Source organism: Nyctereutes procyonoides, unplaced genomic scaffold (genome assembly GCF_905146905.1).
Source record: "Nyctereutes procyonoides isolate TBG_1078 unplaced genomic scaffold, NYPRO_anot_genome, whole genome shotgun sequence".
Lineage (NCBI taxonomy): Eukaryota > Metazoa > Chordata > Mammalia > Carnivora > Canidae > Nyctereutes > Nyctereutes procyonoides.
In genome coordinates this window covers 9,753,367-9,772,678 of record NW_026575047.1, presented here as the reverse complement: position 1 = coordinate 9,772,678, position 19,312 = coordinate 9,753,367, and positions in this window count along the sequence as shown.

Here is a 19,312-nt window from a genome sequence, read left to right as displayed (position 1 = left end):
TGAAAGCAAAATCAAGAGAGCTCCTGTGCTGGAGCAGGGTGGAAGGGCAGAGAGAGAAGCAGACTCCCTGCTGAGCAGGAAGCAGGAGGCAGAGCTGATCCCTGGACCCTGAGATCAAGACCTGAACTGAAGGCAGACGTTTAACAGACTGAGCCACCCAGGTACCCAGAGAATTATTTTGTAAATGATAAATAAGATTATTTTTCAGATATTCTGTATTTTAGATAATTTTGTTATCACCACACACTTGCCTTGAAAAACAACCCAAACTCTTTTGACTCGAATAATTTTGATGGTTTTCCTTGGGAAATCTTTTGGAGACTTTCTTATAGAGGTTAGGTGTTCGCATTGTGTCCCCCTGTCCATGTAACATCATGTGTCACATTCTTCATTACGTGATTCTTCCTTGTTTTATTTTAACTTCTGCAAGAAGGCTGTATTTGTATTTGCTCACAGAATAGGAGCAGTTAGTTTCTGCCTTATTTTCGGGAACATTCCCAGCACCTAAGCCTTGCAACTTGGAACATATGGAGTGCTAAATAAATATGTATTCAAATGACACGATTGAACACAATGATCAGAAGGCCACATTGATTTAAGACTCAAAATCTCCAGCGACACCTTAGGAAGGCAACAGATACACTAATCTGTAAAATGCTTTCTCCTTTTTTATTTAATTTCCTTTAAAGTAAAGTCTTATAATTTCATAAAAAAATATATCCATTTGCAAGCCTGTGTAAGCTGGTTTTATTTTTTATTTTTATTTTTTTTTGTAAGCTGGTTTTAATTCAATGTTAGATTTTTAGAATTGGAATATAGTCAATAATATCCACAACACTATGTGAGAGTTAAAAGGAAAAAAAAAGTAATAAATGACTGTGCTAATTTTTCTTATTTGCTGCAAAATGGTAGTCAATATTTGTGTCATGCTCATCAATATGCCTCATACACTTACTTAGCATTGATATATGTTAAATATAAATCAATATTAAAAGTGTTAGTAGCTGTGCGTATCTGCATTCAGTATGATTAATTTCCAAAAGAAAAAAAAATTATCAGCAGCCAAAACACTTCAAAAATGTAGTTCAGAAATGCAAAGAAGCTTTTACTAGATTAACCAACCATGTGAAAATAGCATCTTTGAACTATAGATATTTTTGCTTAATATGACAGCTAACTAAGCTTTTTTTAAGTACAATTTTTTCTACAGAAACTGAAAAGCTTTTCCAATTCATTTATATATTGGACATTTTTATATATTCACAGGGAGATGATGCTTGCTTCCTTACCTCTTCAATTTTAGGTACTTGGACTCCTAAATAAAATGGATTTTATTCAGGTTAATCGCCTTTAGCCGGAATCTGAACTGTTTTTTTGTTGAGTTCTTTTGCTCTAAGGCTTAAACTACTTCTTAGATGTCCCCTTTCATAATTAAGATAAAATCCTCAATTAAAATCCTCTCTGAAAGAGTTCTGGCATATTGTTACAGTGCCAAGACTATGGGATGTAACCTAATTCGCTATTAGATCTCTAGACTTTATAGTGTAACTGAAATGTCCAGTAATTCACGTTCATCTGAGCACATTTACCAATTACAAGTTGAACATTTCTTTGAGGCTTAATAAGTGTGTCTTTTCTTTTAAGACTCTTCCTTCAGAGTTACTATTCACTTCCTAGTGTCCCTTGCCTATCAATTCTAAACGCATCACCAATTAACTATTAATTCTCTTGAGGTCTTTATTTTTGAATTATTCTTAAAAAGACAGAGACATTTGGCATATTTTGTGTCTGAGACTTATCTGAAATCTCTAGTCAGTATTTGGAATGAATTACATCACTTATGATTGTTACTGTTCCATATAACCACTAAGTATGAATACAGAACTCTAAATATCACTCTTCTAATCAAATGCTTATTGCTTTTTTTCTCATGCATCCACATATGTATCTGAATTTATCCTATTATCAATGAACACTTTCTTTTTATGGCAAGTTGTTTGTTGAGCTTTGAAAGCAGGGCATAGGGACCTATAGTTGTAATTCAGGGAGATCTAAACAAGTAAATATTTGTAAATTGAATTATAGCATGGCCCTTACTATTATGTTTGTCTCTTAGTACTTCAGAACATCTAAAAGCTTTAGAAAAGTGCACAAAGTGTTGATACTATAAATACAATGATGAAAAAAATATAATGATGAAACCAGACAATAAATAATTCTACGAGTAAGAGTAAATCAAAATGAAATAAAAGAAAATCTTCATTAGCAAAAAGTAATCTGAATTTGTAAAAGCTCAGGGTGTCCATTACCATAGTTTTCTTTGCATATTTCCTTCATAATGGAAAAAAAATAATGTTTAAATTTTATTCCTTTGGAACATTGTATTGTGTCTGCAATCACCATGCATGAAGTGATTAAAAGTGTTTTTGAACAAAAGGAAAAAGTATACAAGTCTGCATACGGTGTTAAAGTGTTATTCCCTCTATATAATCATGTTTAGATTATATAGATCTAATCATGTTAATCATGTTTAGATGGTTTCTCGCCATCTTATCTCTTCTTTCTTGCTTAACTCGTTTTGGTCTTTTCTAATATCTTGAGAATTAACATGGTGTTTTTCATTGTTTCACTTTTCCGGTACAGTGAATCTGTTTTTTTTTTTTTTTTTTTTCTCTAAGGATCTTTTCAGTTCTGTGCATGAAGATAAAATAGATTCCATATAAATTGGTTTAATAAATAAACTGCATATCCAACAGTACTCTATGGAATATCGTATAATAAAATATGGTAAAGGAAGACCATTGTAACAGATCAGGTTTCCTGGGAAACAGACTTGGAAATGGAGTATGAAGGAGCTCTCTCTCTTCAGTGCCCCAAGCCACAGGGATCAATTGGCTTGTGATAGTCACAAAAGAGACTTTAACTGATCCACTGGGATACGCTAAAGAGGAAATGACCCTTCAGAGTTTTTCTAAATTGGCAAAAAAGCCTTGATTTTATACCCCAGCATCTATCTCTTTCCAGGAACCAGAGTTTGTCTTTCATAAGGCGATTGTCTTCGGTAGATGCAGTTTCCAAAGTGAGCAGTTAGCCAAGAACTGTCAGTCAACAGGGCTTCCCAGGAGCTGAGAAAATAAATCCTCTGGAACTGAAGGTGGTTTTTGGGTAGCATGGCATCCACAATGGGCAGTATGCATAAAATGTTCACCTTTTTTAAAATATTTTATTTATTTATTTGAGATTGAGACAGAGATAGTGAGAGAGAGCACAAGTGGGGAGGATGTGGAGAAGCAGTCTCCTTGTGGAGCAGGGAGCCGGATGACGGACTCGATCCCAGGACTCTTGGATCATGACCTGAGCCAACAGCAGATGCCTACCCGACTGAGCCACCCAGGTGCTCCTAAAATGGTCATCTTGACATGAAACTAAACGTATTTCAACTTCATCTATTATTAAAATCATAAAGTCAAAGTTTATGGTTACTCATCTTTAAAAATTTGAAGGGAACAGTATCATCACCTAACAGAGTTTATATTTCACCCATTCTCCCCCTTTTTTTTTTTTCTGGACCCTACTGTCTTTTATTAGTAAACACTCTTGCTCTCTCTCTCTCTCTCTCTCTCTCTCTCCCTCTTTCTGATAAATATCCACTTTCCTCATATTCTCTCTCTGAATTCATAATCTCTCCTCCTTCACACCCTCAAATATCTTTCCTTCAAGGTCTTGATGTCAATTAGCAGCCTTGATGTAAATAATTCTGTAGAAGTAAGGTAGGTATGTAATATAATGCATATAGCTCCCACAACATGAAATGGGAAATAACTCTGCAAAACAGTTTCTGTAAAATGAATGTTTTCTATCTCATTTATGTCACCTGAACCCTTCGGTCTATCTTATCCTTTACAACCTGTGATTGAAAAGGCATCCCAGTAGTCATTATTTTCCTAATCTCACATGTATCTCATAACCTCTGATTTTACAGATATAAGGGATGAAAGAGCTTACATCACTTTTTCAAGGCTGCAAAACTAGTAACTGATCTTCCCATTGTATCTTGATTTTTCGTTCATGGGCGCATGGCTCTCATGGTGCCTAGAGCATAAGCAGTATTTGAGAAATATTTGTTGTTGAAAAGAGAAAGAGAAAATAAACAGCAGCAAAAAAATGACTTTGAATAAGACCAACAAAGCCAGCAGAGAAGGGGGCTTAAGATGGTAGAACACATATGCTATTGTAAAATTACAAAGTACAAAAATTTATATTAAAGTTTGTTCAAGGGTTAGAGGGTAGTCCCCACTTACCTGCAGTTTGGGTTTCTGTGGTCAGTCCTGGTCAGAAGCAGATGATCCTCTTTCTGCCATATTGGCAGAAGGTCGATGGTAGCCTAGTGCTACACCACGACATGTAGGCCATTCACCTCGCTTCATCTCATACCCTAGGCATGTTATCCTCTCACATCATCACAAAAGGAAGGGTGAGTACAGTCCAATAAGACATTTTTAGAGAGAGAGAGAGAGACCATATTCTCATGACTTTTATTACAGTACGGTGTTATAATTGACTGCTATTATTTATGGTTAATGGTTACTCTGTCTTATTTATAGATTAAGCTTTTAAACCTATAAATTAAATATACATAGGGTTGTATGTGCAGGAAAGAAACAGCATATACAGTGTTTGGTACCATTCTCATTTTTAGGCCGTCACTGGAGGTCTTAGAACATATCCCACGTGAGTACGATATATTCTGGATCATAAGTACCCTTAGCAGCAAACGAGAATTTGCAAGGAGCTTAACTGGGCTCCTGGTCATTACAATATTAAATTCCCATCGATTTTAGGACAAATAAAGTAAGTAAATTAGATAGGAACCGGGAAACATTTACTGATTTTATCTTTCCCTTTAGAGGTATTATTCTAAGACAGCAAGAAATAGAGCGTATCTCTGGTCATGGAAACAGCCTAGGTAATTTTAATAATGACCCTGGTAATCTCACGACATCATTTTGCCTTAGGACTATATCAGTTAAGTCTTTTTAATACCTCTGAGGTTCAGTTTCCCCCAGCAGAAAAATGAAGGGCTTTCTCTATGGCCTCAGAGGCTTCCCTAAGTGTTAAATCCCTAGATTTAGATTTCTCTAAATCTAAGTTTATTTCTCATCTCTATGTGTGTCACTTCTGCTATGTGTGTCTTACTTCCTTTATAAATGCTTTTAAGCTCCCTGGTTTATCATATAGTTTTTTTTTTCCAAACTTACACATTTCTTTGGGCACATTTGCACATATGTGAAACACATTCATGAGTAAGACATCAGAATTATCCTTTCGAGTACATCTGTATGTTTAGCTTCTGAAACATCACTGTACTTGATCATGAGATGCTAAGTCAAACCCTGCAAATGATGTCATGTAAGGCATATATATTGTGTTAGCTCTCAATGATAATAATAATAATAATAATAATAATAATAATAATAACCCTGAACTCTTCTAAATATTCCTTGGCTCCAAGGAATTCACATAAATATTATGCAACCAGATACATATTTTACAAAACAGATAAAGACTTTGCTGTTCTTGTGACATAGATATGGACTTTTAAGTAGAAAGTCTTTTACTGATTTTCAGTTTGCCAGTATCAGACTTTCAAGGATCAAGAAATGTTATTGCTCTATGGGCCAAATTATTACTTTTATAATCCCATCTCCCTGTTACTTTTTGTCTTTAATTCTTTGCTAGCTGATCAGAGATCCCCACTTATTATTCTTCCAATATATATTGTTAAAGCAAACATTTATCTTATTTATCTTCCACTTGCCCAACATATTATACATTTAATTCTTTTTTTTATACATTTAATTCTTGATTTAAAAGTAAACACTAGGATAAATACAGTTTGCAAAGCTTTTCTAATAGCTTAAGTCATGGGTTTCAGTCTTTGGATATTTTTCCCTTGTTGCTATGATCCTTTAGATTTTTTTCTACTGCTCAAGTCCATTGAGGTTCCTACTTTGAGCACCGATGTAAATTTCTGGAACCAGATCCTACAGAGTGCAGAAAGGCCGTTTATTGTTACAGAGCAACAAAGCCTTTAAATAGTCCCTAGCCCTACATGCTTGCTACAAATTTTCATCTTCCAGAGTTCACATTTTGGCATAGTTGTGCTCAAAATATGAAGTGCTTCTGCATAAATCTACAATATATTTTTCAAAAATAGTTCTCCCAAAGTAGCCCATGGGGAGAAATACAGCAAGCAAACAAGACACTCACTGAAAAGGATGGTCTGAAATATGATTGGAAATTGTTTCACTGCAGAGAATTTCACAATTAATTCTCCAGATTACTGCTATGATTATTCAAGCTTTAACATTCTAGCAAAAGTCCTCCCAGTATAAGATATTTTAGAGTAAGTGTCTATTGTATTTTTTAAACTCCAAAATTTTGTTATATTCTGAGGTATGAAACCATGCAAATGATATTACCATTTATTGTGTAGGTTCCCACTGCTTTCCAAACTTAAATTCTTTCAAATCTCTCAACCTTTACAAGTCTCTCATCTCTTTCTCTCTTTTGTAGAAGGACTGAAGATAAAGAAAAAGAATATAGAAACTTCTATAGACTTGAGTATTGTCTTATTACAGATGGAGGCCTTTTCTCAGTTACAATGTTTGTCTTCCTTTTTTGGATTTGTAGATTAGAAAAAATATCCGAACTTTGAAGCCAGATTGAATTCGTTTTAAATCTCAAATCCTAGATGTGTAACTTCAGAAAAAGTGTCCTTTTCCTCATATATAGAAAGGGGAATACTTGACCAATACACAAATCCATACTTGGGAGCACACTTGATTGTTGGCACATCTCAGGAAATATTGTTTTTCTCTTTCTTCTTTTTTTTTTTTAATCTTTTTTTTTTTTTTTTTTAATTTACGATAGTCACACAGAGAGAGAGAGAGGCAGAGACACAGGCAGAGGGAGAAGCAGGCTCCATGCACCGGGAGCCTGACGTGGGATTCGATCCCGGGTCTCCAGGATCGCGACCTGGGCCAAAGGCAGGCGCCAAACCGCTGCGCCACCCAGGGATCCCGTTTTTCTCTTTCATTAAGTGGAAAAAAGAAGCTCTAGCTGACCTTTCTGATATAAACTCTGAGATTTGTGAAAAATTTTTTACCTTTGCCAAATAGTTCAGACACAAGTTTTGAAATTCTTTAATTAATAATAATAAGCAGCAGCATATATTGAAAACTTACTGTTTTCCAAGCACTACAGAATCAGAGAAGAATGAAAAGCCTTTTTTCTTAAGTATTTCAGACTATTTTAAAGATGATTGTATATGTATACTTAATATGTATTATAGGATATAATATATATCGGATACTTGTTATATGAGAGGTAAACTCTAATTAAAATAAACTTTATTGGGGCACCTGGGTAGTTCATTTGGTGAAGCAACTGACTCTTGATTTTGGCTCAGGTCATGATTTCAGGATCCTGAGATCAAGTCCTGCATCAGGCTCCGTGCTAAACATGGAGCCAGCTTAAGATTGTCTCTCCCTTTCTCTCTGCTTCTCCCTGCCCCCACTTGTGCACAATCTCTCTATCAAAAAACAAATTTTTTTAATTGATTAAAATAAACTTTATTTTTCAGGTTCATAGGCTTATATTAGGTTGATTAGTATAGACAGGTATCTTATACCCCATGTATCATCTTCTTGATGATTAATGATTTTCCATCTTAGGTCACCTCAGAGTGTTCACAAAAGACCTGATATGCAGACCATGTACCTATCACAGGTGGAGCAGAAGGTTATATTGACACTGATTTCCTCATTACTGCAATTTTATTTTTTTTAGTAAGTGGAGTAGTATTTTTTTTCAAAGGAAAATATGTAAATGTTTGAGATACTTTCTATTTAATATCTTCCAGCTCAACCTAATCTCATCCCTGGACAACACAATTCATTTCCTTTAGTTGCTACATTTACTGTTACAACTTATTTTCAAATGACATCTATGCTTCTATATTTTGATTCATCTATTTTAGATATTCTTATGTATTCATTTCATCACCTGTTTCCTACTAAGTATGACTTAGTTATCTTATCACTCTCTTCTTTTGTCATTTCTTCAAATATTGACATATCACAATTTGAATTTAATATGAACTCATTCTTACCATGCTGTGATTATGTAATTTTGGTCACTGCAAGTTCAAGTAATCTTTGATGATTATTTTTCTCCTATATAACATTTTCTATGTCTATAGTGATAACATTTGCCTTTTTAAAATTATTTACTTGAATTCAAAAGATCTATCCCTTATTTATTTTGGTAAACCAATTCAGATATCAGTCATCTATCAATAATTAATTTTCAGTTCTCAACTATATGAGATAATCTATCAATTTATTTATTCATTTACTCTTGTTTGTTTTGTTTTCCTATGGATTCAATCCAAACTATTTGCGCTTTGGACCTTACAGCAAGTTTTACACCTTGAACTTCTTTGCTTTCTAACATAGGAAATATTGGTTCTTAGATACTATTTCTTTATTTTTCTTGGTTTCCTAATGATCTGTGTGTATTAGATAATTTGTAAGCCCTTCTGTATTTGAAAATGCTTTTCCCTCTGAATTTGTGGTTAAGAGTTTGGCTAGGGGGGGTACCTGGGTGGCTCAGTGGTTGAGTGTCTGCCTTTGGCTCAGGTCGTGATCCTGGGGTCCTAGGATCGAGTCCCTCATTGGGCTCCCCTCAGGGAGCCTGCTTCTCCCTCTGCCTATGTCTCTACCTCTACCTCTCTCTATGCCTCTCATGAATAAATAAATAAAATCTTTTTTTTTTAAAGAGTTCGGTTAGGTGTAGAATGCTAACATGTCTTTCTTTTCTTCCATCACTTCCTAGATTCACTGTTGCTATTGAGTGATCTAATTTCTGCTTTCCAATTTTTGCTATAGAATCCATTTATTCTTAACCAGAATAAGTTTTGGTCTTCTATGCATCACATGTCTTCTGAAATCTTGCAATCCGATAAATGGGCTTGAGCTCTGATTTTTTGTCAATTTGTCTAGCTCCATGAAGGAAGAAGGCATGTTAGTTAATTAGTATTAGACTGCATCAATTAGATGATAAATAGCTTGCCTGTGTTAATAGTTACAGCAAATCTCAGGATCAGAGTCATGAGTATTAGTAACTTCTGTCAAGTGATACTGGCTTTCTCTTTGTGATGGTAGCATCGTTTCCTTTTTAGATGTCTTTATATAAGTCAGAAAAGAGGTCTGTCAAAAATATTCAGGATGTAAAAAAGGCATTGAGCACGTATAACCGAAATGACAAGGTGGTATGTAGATTTAGCAAAATGCACAAAACGCGTATCATAATAAGGCAAAGTGAGAAGGTGGCGTTCCACTCTGTTGCATCTGTCCCTTTGTGCATAGGCCTAATATTTCCAGTGCTTAAGAACCATAAGTTTCCCCAAATAACTTTTACTTTGTGTAACAAGTGCATCATGTTTCAGTCTCCGTATTCTTGTTTGAGTCCTTAGCTTCATATGAAGGCTGCAATAGGGCTCAGCCTCATTTTACAGCAAAGACACCGTGACTTTGAGGATATCCTCTGGTTAGTTCTGTTTGTTTCTATTACCAAGCTAAATGGCCCTAAAGAGAAGGCTTTTATTTGATATTATCTGACCAAATATTTATAAAGTAGTGACCTAAGTTGTACTTTTATTGCTCTTAATATCATGTTCTCAGCGTACAGATTTTGATTGCAGTGATTTACTCAAGGCTTTTCTCATGGAAGGGAGAGATAATGATGACATGAGCAAGTGGCTAATGATTCATCATCTGCTCTCTGGCAGGGCTCTCCATTATTTCTCTTTATAGGAACATGGACCTGAGATTGATTTTATTTGAGCGTTGATCACCCATCAGAGATTTTCCATGCCTGTATGCTTTCAAAAGGAAAATTGCAGTCATCTGTTTCTCAAACTCCCTGTTTTCTTGGTTCAACTAGTTGAATTAGTGATATACCACCAAATCCCACTTTCAGGACCAACAAGCTACTTTTTCTATTGTACTTATATCAAGGTTTTAGGCTGTGAATTACAAGTCTTAAGATCTTTAACAACCTCATAGTTGTACCATACAAGATTCCATAATTTGAAACTTAGCTCCTAAGCTGCCATTATCTACCTCATAGAGGCTCCTGTGGGTGTATCATAAAGAGTGAAGGTGTCTCAGCATCAATCGGGGAAAAATTGGAATGTGCATGAAAACATAATTGTGTGTCCCTACACATGTAGGAGACAAATCCTATGGAAATAGTGAGAATTGAAAGATAAACTTCCTGTAATAAATCTCAGTAATCCATGCAATTTTAAAGAAGAACATTTCCAGAATTGTAATGGATAGTAGAAACTTTGAATTTTAAAAAGTTACAAAAATTGGTCTATTTGTTTTGCAATAGTTTTATTTATTTTAAAAAATATTTTATTTATTGATCCATGAGACACACAGGGAGAGGCAGAGACACAGGCAGAGGGAGAAGCAGGCTACCCCCAGGGATCCTAATGGAGGACTCGATCCCAGAATCTTGGAATCAAGCCCTGAACCAAAGGCAGATGCTCAACCACTGAGTCATCCAGGCCTCCCTTTGCAACAGTTTTAAATAATAGTTTGTAATTGGAATTTCTGGTTTAGATACACTTTGATCATTACTAAAGGGTCACATTCTGGTCCCGTACAACTTAATATCCATCACTGTTTCCCCATAAGCCTGGGACCACATATGCTCAGTGTAAACTTTGATCTGGGCTGTGTTTTGTTTTATTAATCATTTTCACTTAGGAAAGAGTGAGAAAACACATATTGCCCTAAAATTAAATTATTTTAGTAAAATAATTTGTATCTGTTTCTCTTTATCAAATATATTTTGGCTTGCTTTTAAACACAGAACATTTAAGAGTGAGCCTATCATATTTATCATAATTGTTTTTATCTTTTTGAACTAATTTTGAATGTTCTTTGTTATACCTCTAAAAACAAAGTCTCCAATCAGTATCTTCCAGATATTGAATGCTTCCTCTGTTTCTCATTTTACTAATCTCTGAGTTTAAGAATAATAAGTTTTAACTGGAGATCAGAGGAAACAATTAACCTTGAGAAGAAGTATATAGCACTCTAGTTAATGGAAATATTTTTCACATTTTATTCACATGAATAAGATGACCTTAAAACACATCCTGGTTACCACTCTGCAATAATAAGAGTTCTGTTAAATGACTTTAGGCCACACACACAAAAAAATCAATTAAATGATCAAAACCTTGTTAGTGGAGAAGTTCCTAATACTAGATTATGCACATTGTCACACTGATGTATGTGGCTTGCGTAAGTTGAAAGACAATAATGATTTTTTTTAATACAGTGTTTAATCCTCTGTGGGACACAGGATGGCGTTATTAGAGGAAATGAAATACATAGCATTAAACACTTAGTATTTTAAAGGCTGATAGTTTCTGAATAAAGAAAAAATATGTTGCTTTTTAAAAAAATTCCATGTTATTTTATTTCATCTATACATGCTCCTATTTCTTTTCTGTTTGCTTATTTTATTTTGTTTTGGCTTTTTTTTTTCACTGTAAGAATAATAGTATCAAATTTCAGGAAGTTTAGCACACACACAAATTGCTTATTAAAATATTATTTATTCTTGACCTGGGGATAGCACAGTCATTCATCATTATAAGGAGTATCACCCCTAAATCCTCACCAGTCAAACTAGTTGTTCTCAAACTTTAGCATAAGAATCACATGGAGGATGGGGCACCCTGGGCAGCATAGTGCAGAAGGTCTACCTTTGGCTCAGGTCATGATCCCAGGGTCCTGGGATGGAGCCCTGCATTGGACTCCCTGCTCATCAAAAAAGTCTGCTCCTCCCTCTCCCTCTGCCCCTGCTCATGTTCTCTCCCTCTCACTCACTTTTTTTTTCAAATAAATAAATAAATAAGAATCTTTAAAAATGAAATTAAAAAAAAAAAGAATCATATAGAGGACTTGTTAAAACAAAAACTGCTGGGTCCACCCCCAGAGTTTGATTCAATAAATCTTGGCTATCTGTATTCCTTTGAGTCCCCACATGATACTTACGTTACTAGTTGAGGGATCACACTTTGAAAAACAGTAACTTAACCATCTTCCTATTCTAACTACCATTACCTCTGCCTAAAACCCCATCCATCTCCCCCTTTATCCTCCTAGCTAGTATCTACCCAATACCCAAAACTCAGCTGAGTAGTTACTTCTTATGGGAAAACTTCCCAAATGCCCCCAGCTTAGATTTGAAGCCTGTACCTGTCAGGTACCAACTACACAGTAATCTGAAAATAAGAAGTTTAATATAAAGAATAGTACTTATAATAAGGGATTGGAGAGTAATGAGGGCTTATCAGTAAGAGTTAAAGAGAACTCTAAACAACAGATACAAAGACCAGGCACTGCCCCAGGGTCTGCGATCTAGACCTCCCTACAGAGGAAATTAGCATGGTCACTGAATGATAGAGAAGTCCCTCTGGTGCTACACCTGTGGAACTTGCTGGAAATCTGCCTTCTCAGGTATCAGGAGAAGTAGTCCATGGGAAGGGTGTTCACCTCTGTGTGCCATAGAATCTGGGTGGTGCAGGAGGCACACATACTGGGAGAGCCCGGTGCTGAAGAATAACCCCCCCACCCCCGCCCCTGCAAGACTGCACCCTGGGTGTACTAAAAGAATCTGCTAAAAGGAGCACAGTGAAATAAATAGGGAAAACCCTTTCATCTTGCAGATGTCTCTAACACCAACTCTTGACAAAGACTGATGTTATGCCATCTGGGAAAGTTAAAAAAAAAAAAAATGTTTTAAAGGCCCAAATGAATTTTCCCAGAGAAGTCAGTGAAGAATGGATCTGAGAGATCCAGATCCAATAAATTGGTAATTGTGATCCTCCTATTTGGAGGGACACACAGTGTACTCAAAAAATACACATTGAACTAAACTCCCATGGTGACTATGCCTACTTCATTGATACATTTGGTTTATTCAGTAGGCATTATTAAATATATAACAGCACTGACCATATTACATTATTATTTTAATCCCAATACTCACTAAGTACCTGGAACATTTTAAGAGTAAAACAAATATTTATAGAATGCATGACTACGGCATAACAAAAGTAAGTTGCCAAATCAAATATGTTGAAATGACTTCAGATGTTTATATTCTTTTTCAGAGAGAGGTAATAAATAAAAGTATAAGTAGGTTAAAAACTTGCGTAGGTAGATGTCTGTTGGGACTTTTGTGCTATAAAATTTAGTTACTGAAATTACCCTAAAAACCATTCTATAAAAAAATAAATAAATAAAAAATAAAAACCATTCTATGAAAATACTAATTCGGGGGATCCCTGGGTGGCTCAGTGGTTTGGCTCCTGCCTTTGGCCCAGGGCGTGATCCTGGGTCCCTGGATCGAGTCCCACATCGAGCTCCCTGCATGGAGCTTGCTTCTCCCTCTCTTCTCTCTCTCTCTCTCTCTCTCTCTCTCATGAATAAATAAATAAAACCTTTAAAAAATACTAATTCATGAGAAAAAAATCAATAAGTTGACATTTGAATCTTTCAACTGGAAAAAAAAAATCAGCTATTCATCCAAAACAAACAAACAAACACCAAAACCCAGTGCTCTAAGATGGAATGAATATTGTACCATTTTGACAATTCTTAAATGTTACTGTTATGTCTTATCCATGAAATATGAAATACAACATGATTATGGTATTCCAAGGAATGAGAAGGACTTTGTAATTCAATATTCAGGGGGAAAAAGGTTGGCCTTAAAAAGAGGACAGCTGCTGTATTTTTTTATTGCAGACAAAATCAGAAAGAGAGTGAGAGAAAATCTTCTATATCATTAATAGACTAAAATAAGAAAAGATAGAGTAATAATATTTGTACTCTATAGGATTATGCATTTCATACATTTGCACATTTATATCACTTTCTAGTTCTACATAGTGGCCCATATATTAACGCTAAGAGGAATAGACAATCTTATTACCTTATCACTACCATTTTGCAGATGACACAGCTGAGGAATTTGGAGATTAATTCCTTGCTCAGAGTCCCAGCACTACTAAGGTTTAGGGCTAGGCTTTAAACCTAGGCAGGCTGCTTTCATAGCCTTTTCTCTTAAAACACAACATCTCTATACCAGGCCATATGCTACATAGAAATGCTATGGCCCTGCTTAGGTAGGTAGTGTATCGTTTCCAAACAGGCTAAGATTATTACTATTTTTTGGTGTTCTAGAGCATTTCAAATCCAGTTCAATCCTCCTTCCCTTCCTTCCTTCCCTGTACCCTTCTATAAACTCCATGCTTCTGCCGACCTTGGCATTGTACCATTTTCTCAGCACATTTTGTCCTCTCTTTTAAACAGATCATTACTGATACTCCATGTCCAATGCTTCCATCACAAATGTTTTTCCCCCCATTTTGGGGGCACCTGGTTAGTTCAGATGGTTAAGCGTCTAACTAATGATTGTTACTCAGGTCATGAACTCAGAGGTCGTGAGATTGAGTCTCATGTCTGGGTCCCTCTCAGCATGGGATATGCTTGAAGATTCTCTCCCTCTGCTCCTCCCTGCTCACACATTCTCTCTCTCTAAATAAATCTTTTTTTTTTTTTTTATGGCTATAGACTTTATTTTTTTTATTTTTAATGACAGTCACAGAGAGAGAGAGAGAGGCAGAGACACAGTCAGAGGGAGAAGCAGGCTCCATGCACCGGGAGCCTGAGTGGGATTCGATCCCTGGACTCCAGGATCACGCCCCGGGCCAAAGACAGGCGCCAAACCACTGCGCCACCCAGGGATCCCTAAATAAATCTTTTTAAAAATGTTTTTTTTTTTTTTCTAGCTACCAAAAGCTTTCCCAAACTTCACACTGGCTCATTCTCACATCCAATTGCCTAATAGATGTGGAATAGCTGTGTCAGGGCCAACCCATATAATGGACTAAATTTAAACTCATGGTCTCTCCCTCCCTTTAGCCCAATGGCCCACAACCCCTTCTCCTTCTATTATATTCTTTCCTTATGCTACTCAGGGTCCCTCATCCGCTTCGTCATTAAAAGTACTGTATAGAATGTAAGAGAAGGATTAATCAAGAATTGAAGTAATTAGTCTGGTTCTTATATGCTAATCCCACTGTGACGACTGTTTTAATTTAGTCTCTTTTCTTTTCCCACCATGGTTTCTGCCACAGTCTTAACACTCTTAACCTGCTTCAGTCTTACAGTCCTCAATCCAGAGAGAAATTCCAACAGCATTAAAATATACAAAGGTTTCTTAATATTTCAGTGGAATTTATAATTCTTAATAAGTCACACAAAACCCTGGGCATAATTTTAGTTTCATTTTACACTAATCCTTCTCAATATTCTTTGCTCTGAATTATGAAACCATTTGCAAGTCTGCAAAAGATGCTCTGCCCTTTCTCCTTGATGCCTGCGCATGAACTATTCAATTTACTTCAGTGTCCTCTTTCTCTCTTTTCTTCCTAACTCTTTCAAATTCACTCAGAGTCAGCTAATTTGGAAAGCTTGTCTTCAGTATTTGCAAAAATGAGATATAGGCCTATCCTTTCTATTCTATATCTCTTTAGATTTACATTCATTAATGTGCATCCAGTTTTTAAAATGCATTTGAAACTGATTCATTAAAAATGACATTTTTTCAAATTAACTTTCATCTTGACCTTACAAAGTAATCCATATTAAATTGTTGTATTTTGAAATTACAGAAACTGTAAGAAAAATATTTTATATCATCAATACAATGAAGCAGGGATCCCTGGGTGGCGCAGCGGTTTAGCGCCTGCCTTTGGCCCAGGGCGCAATCCTGGAGACCCGGGATCGAGTCCCACGTCGGGCTCCCGGTGCATGGAGCCTGCTTCTCTCTCTGCCTCTCTGTGTGTGTGTGTGTGTGTGTGTGTGTGTGTGTGTGTGTGTGTGACTATCATAAATAAATAAATAAATTTAAAAAAATACAATGAAGCACAGCTGTTCTCATTCTGGTGACATAATTATTCAAAACTATTTTATTTGAAGTCTGTTAGAACGATCTCATGAGTGTATTATGACCATATTGTTGAGTCTAGATTCTCTATTTTTTAAGATTAATTAATAACAGTAAGATAGATTTTTGTTGAGCATTTACTTTATCCACGTAACTGTAGGGAAAATATTATAGGAATAATCTAATTTAATTCCCACAATAATCCTATGAGGCTAGTACTATGCTTTCACACATTTTCTGAAGAAGAAGTTAATATCAGACAGACTAAATGACATAAGCAAGGTCACAGACCAGCAAGTGGGATGCCAGGAGTGAATTTTTTTTATTCCAGAGAAGAGGTGTCTTTTTAACATGAAGACCACAGAAGCTTTTGCTTCTTTCTCCCCAGTAGGCTCTGCAAAATGCTGATTATCTGTTTTACTTGTTAGTCTTGGGAATATGTTTGGTTTGTGTGCTTAGCCCTGCAGCTTTTCCTGACCTGTATGCCCTGTCCTTTTCTTTTTTTCTCTCTTCTGTCTAGAATCTTCCCTTACACTGCAGTGATGAAAAACACGATATATTTAACTACCTCTAGGGAAAAGAGATACTGTGGATTAGTCTTCAAAGGGAAAACACAAACAAATAAACAAAATAAAGTAAAAGCAATCACGCTTTGTGAAGTTATATGAAGTTATATGACAGTTCCTTGGCTGAAGAAATATCATTACTTCTAAATTATGAAATAACCAATTACTTCTAAACAGCACATTATTATACTCTATTTTTAATTTTTTTTCTTACTCTACTAAGTTGTTGCCCTTTTGAGTCATTATTGTATTTTCAGAACTGACAAGATACTAAGCATATAGAATAGTCAAGAATTGCTTCCGTTAATCAAGCAATAAATGAACAAATACGTGGGCCATATTTTGCAAGAAAGCACATCCCACAGCTTCTGGAGACCACTAGTCTTGCACGCTCAAACACAGGCAGTACACAAGAGGAATCTCCTGTTGTGCAAAGTCTCCAAATTTCAATGCTCAGGATAAATGTTTCTTTTTCAACCATTACTGCATAAAAGGGAATCCTTCCTGAATTGAAAGACTATAGTAACCAACTATTCCACATGTCAAGTTTTGTTCTTGGAAACAGTAGTCAAGAACCAAACATGTCTCCAATAATTGAGTCCACTTACTCACTAATTCAAAAGACATTACAGAGACTCAGGCTGCAAATCACACAATAATCTTTAACATGTAAACACACTTGGCTTATAGAAGTGTATGAGATATACTTCTCACCTGTTTTGGGTCTACCTAAATAGGTGACATTGATAGAAAAAACTGTTAGTATTAGAGGTCCCTATTCATTTACCTAAAACGAGGCTTCTCGATTTCAGCAATACTGATATCTTGGGCTGGATAGTTTTTTGTTGGTAATTATTTGCTGTTGCTGTCCTGGGTGTCATAGGAAGGTTAGCAGCACGCCTGGCCTTTCTCTACTAAATGCCAGGAGCGACCCTTCTGTAGTTGTGACAAACAAAAATGTTTCTAGACATTGCCAAATGTTCCTGGAGACACAAACCCTTAAACTTTAGGTCATCAAAATCACCCAAAGTACTTGCAAAAAAAAAAAAAAAAAAACAGACTGCTAGGTCCCATTTTCAGAAGTTCTGAGTCAGCAGATTTGTGGTGGAGCCCAAATATTTGCATTTATAACAACTTCTCATTTGATCTTGATGATGCAACTGCTATTTAAAAGACCTCACTTTGAGAGCCACCACTCTAAAAAGCAATGCATTTTTGCAAGATAATTTTTTAACTCAAAGAAAGATTTGCTGATTTTCTGGCACGATTATTTATATGTGTTTGACTTGGTTTGGTCTTTACAAAATAGAAAAGATTTTAAATCTCAATCATTGTAAGTCAGTCTTGAAAATTAAACCACCGAGAATCCCATGCTCCATTAACTTATGATACCTTTTACATCTATAATAAGTGAAGTGAATGCATATGGATGAAACTGAACTAACCCATACTCTTTTCTCAAGCTTAAGTCACATAAAACTGTGATTCTGCTACAACCATTCAACAATTGTATCTTTAGCTCTTAATTTAAACTAAACATAACCAAGTATGTGTCACGGTAACCAAGTGAGCATTGAGAAATAATGCAAAAGGGTATTCCTTAAACAAGCTTATTCTGAGCATATATAAAGCCATACTTATATTGTTTGAATAATTGAAATATAATGACTCTCGAGTATAAATTATTCTACAACACATGAAAAGTACAAGGGAAGCAAACATCTGAATAATTTAGGTTAATTGGAGGTATAGAGAGTGTTTCTAACAGATTTCAGCTATCCATTTAAGTGCTCTGATTCTCTTTTTCAATCTGTCTTTGTAATCTCAAATTAAAATTTATAATAAAAAAATTAGGATAGAGTCACTATTACATTTGTAAGGGGAAAGAAATTTAAGGTAGTTTTATTTTATCTTTTAACTAGTTATATCTGGTGCCAAGTATTCACAAAGTTTGATATATACTTACATTTGGTAGCCTAAAGGTGAGAAATGCATATATTTAACCAATTATTTTATTTTTTTTCTCATCCAAATAATATAATACCATATGTCAATATAGTATATATGCCAAAATTATATATAAATGTAATGATTTCATTTTTTCATTTTCCTTCTTTCTTAGAGATCTGATTCAATATGTTCCATGTATAAAAGTACAAACTAATGTTATATTATCTCAAACAGTAGCGTTACTATGTTTCACTAAAAAAAAAAAAAAAAAAAAAAAAAAAAGTTTCCATGATTCAAAGAGCTTCGCAAAGCCCTGTGTTAAATACAAGTAAGTAGTTTTCCTGAAGGCATGGCTTATCTGAATTTTAATATATGAAATTGTTTGTATATCTCTCATGATAATTTAGATTACAAAACATTTTCTGAACTTATTTGACCATAGTTCTCTTTTTTTAGGACTATCTTCTGGGACCAAAAGCCTTAGGATACTATTTGACAAAGAGAACTTTATAATTTTAAAACCGTGTCACATAATTACCTTCTAGTCTAAGTGAGAGCTACTGTCCCTCTAGTAAATATAAGAACACTGAAGTTTGAAATTTCAACACATGCAAAGCCACTAGGTAGAAATTTCTGCTATCAGTGTTAGAATCCAAGCTGTTCCACACAGTTCTAGTCTTTCTATCATG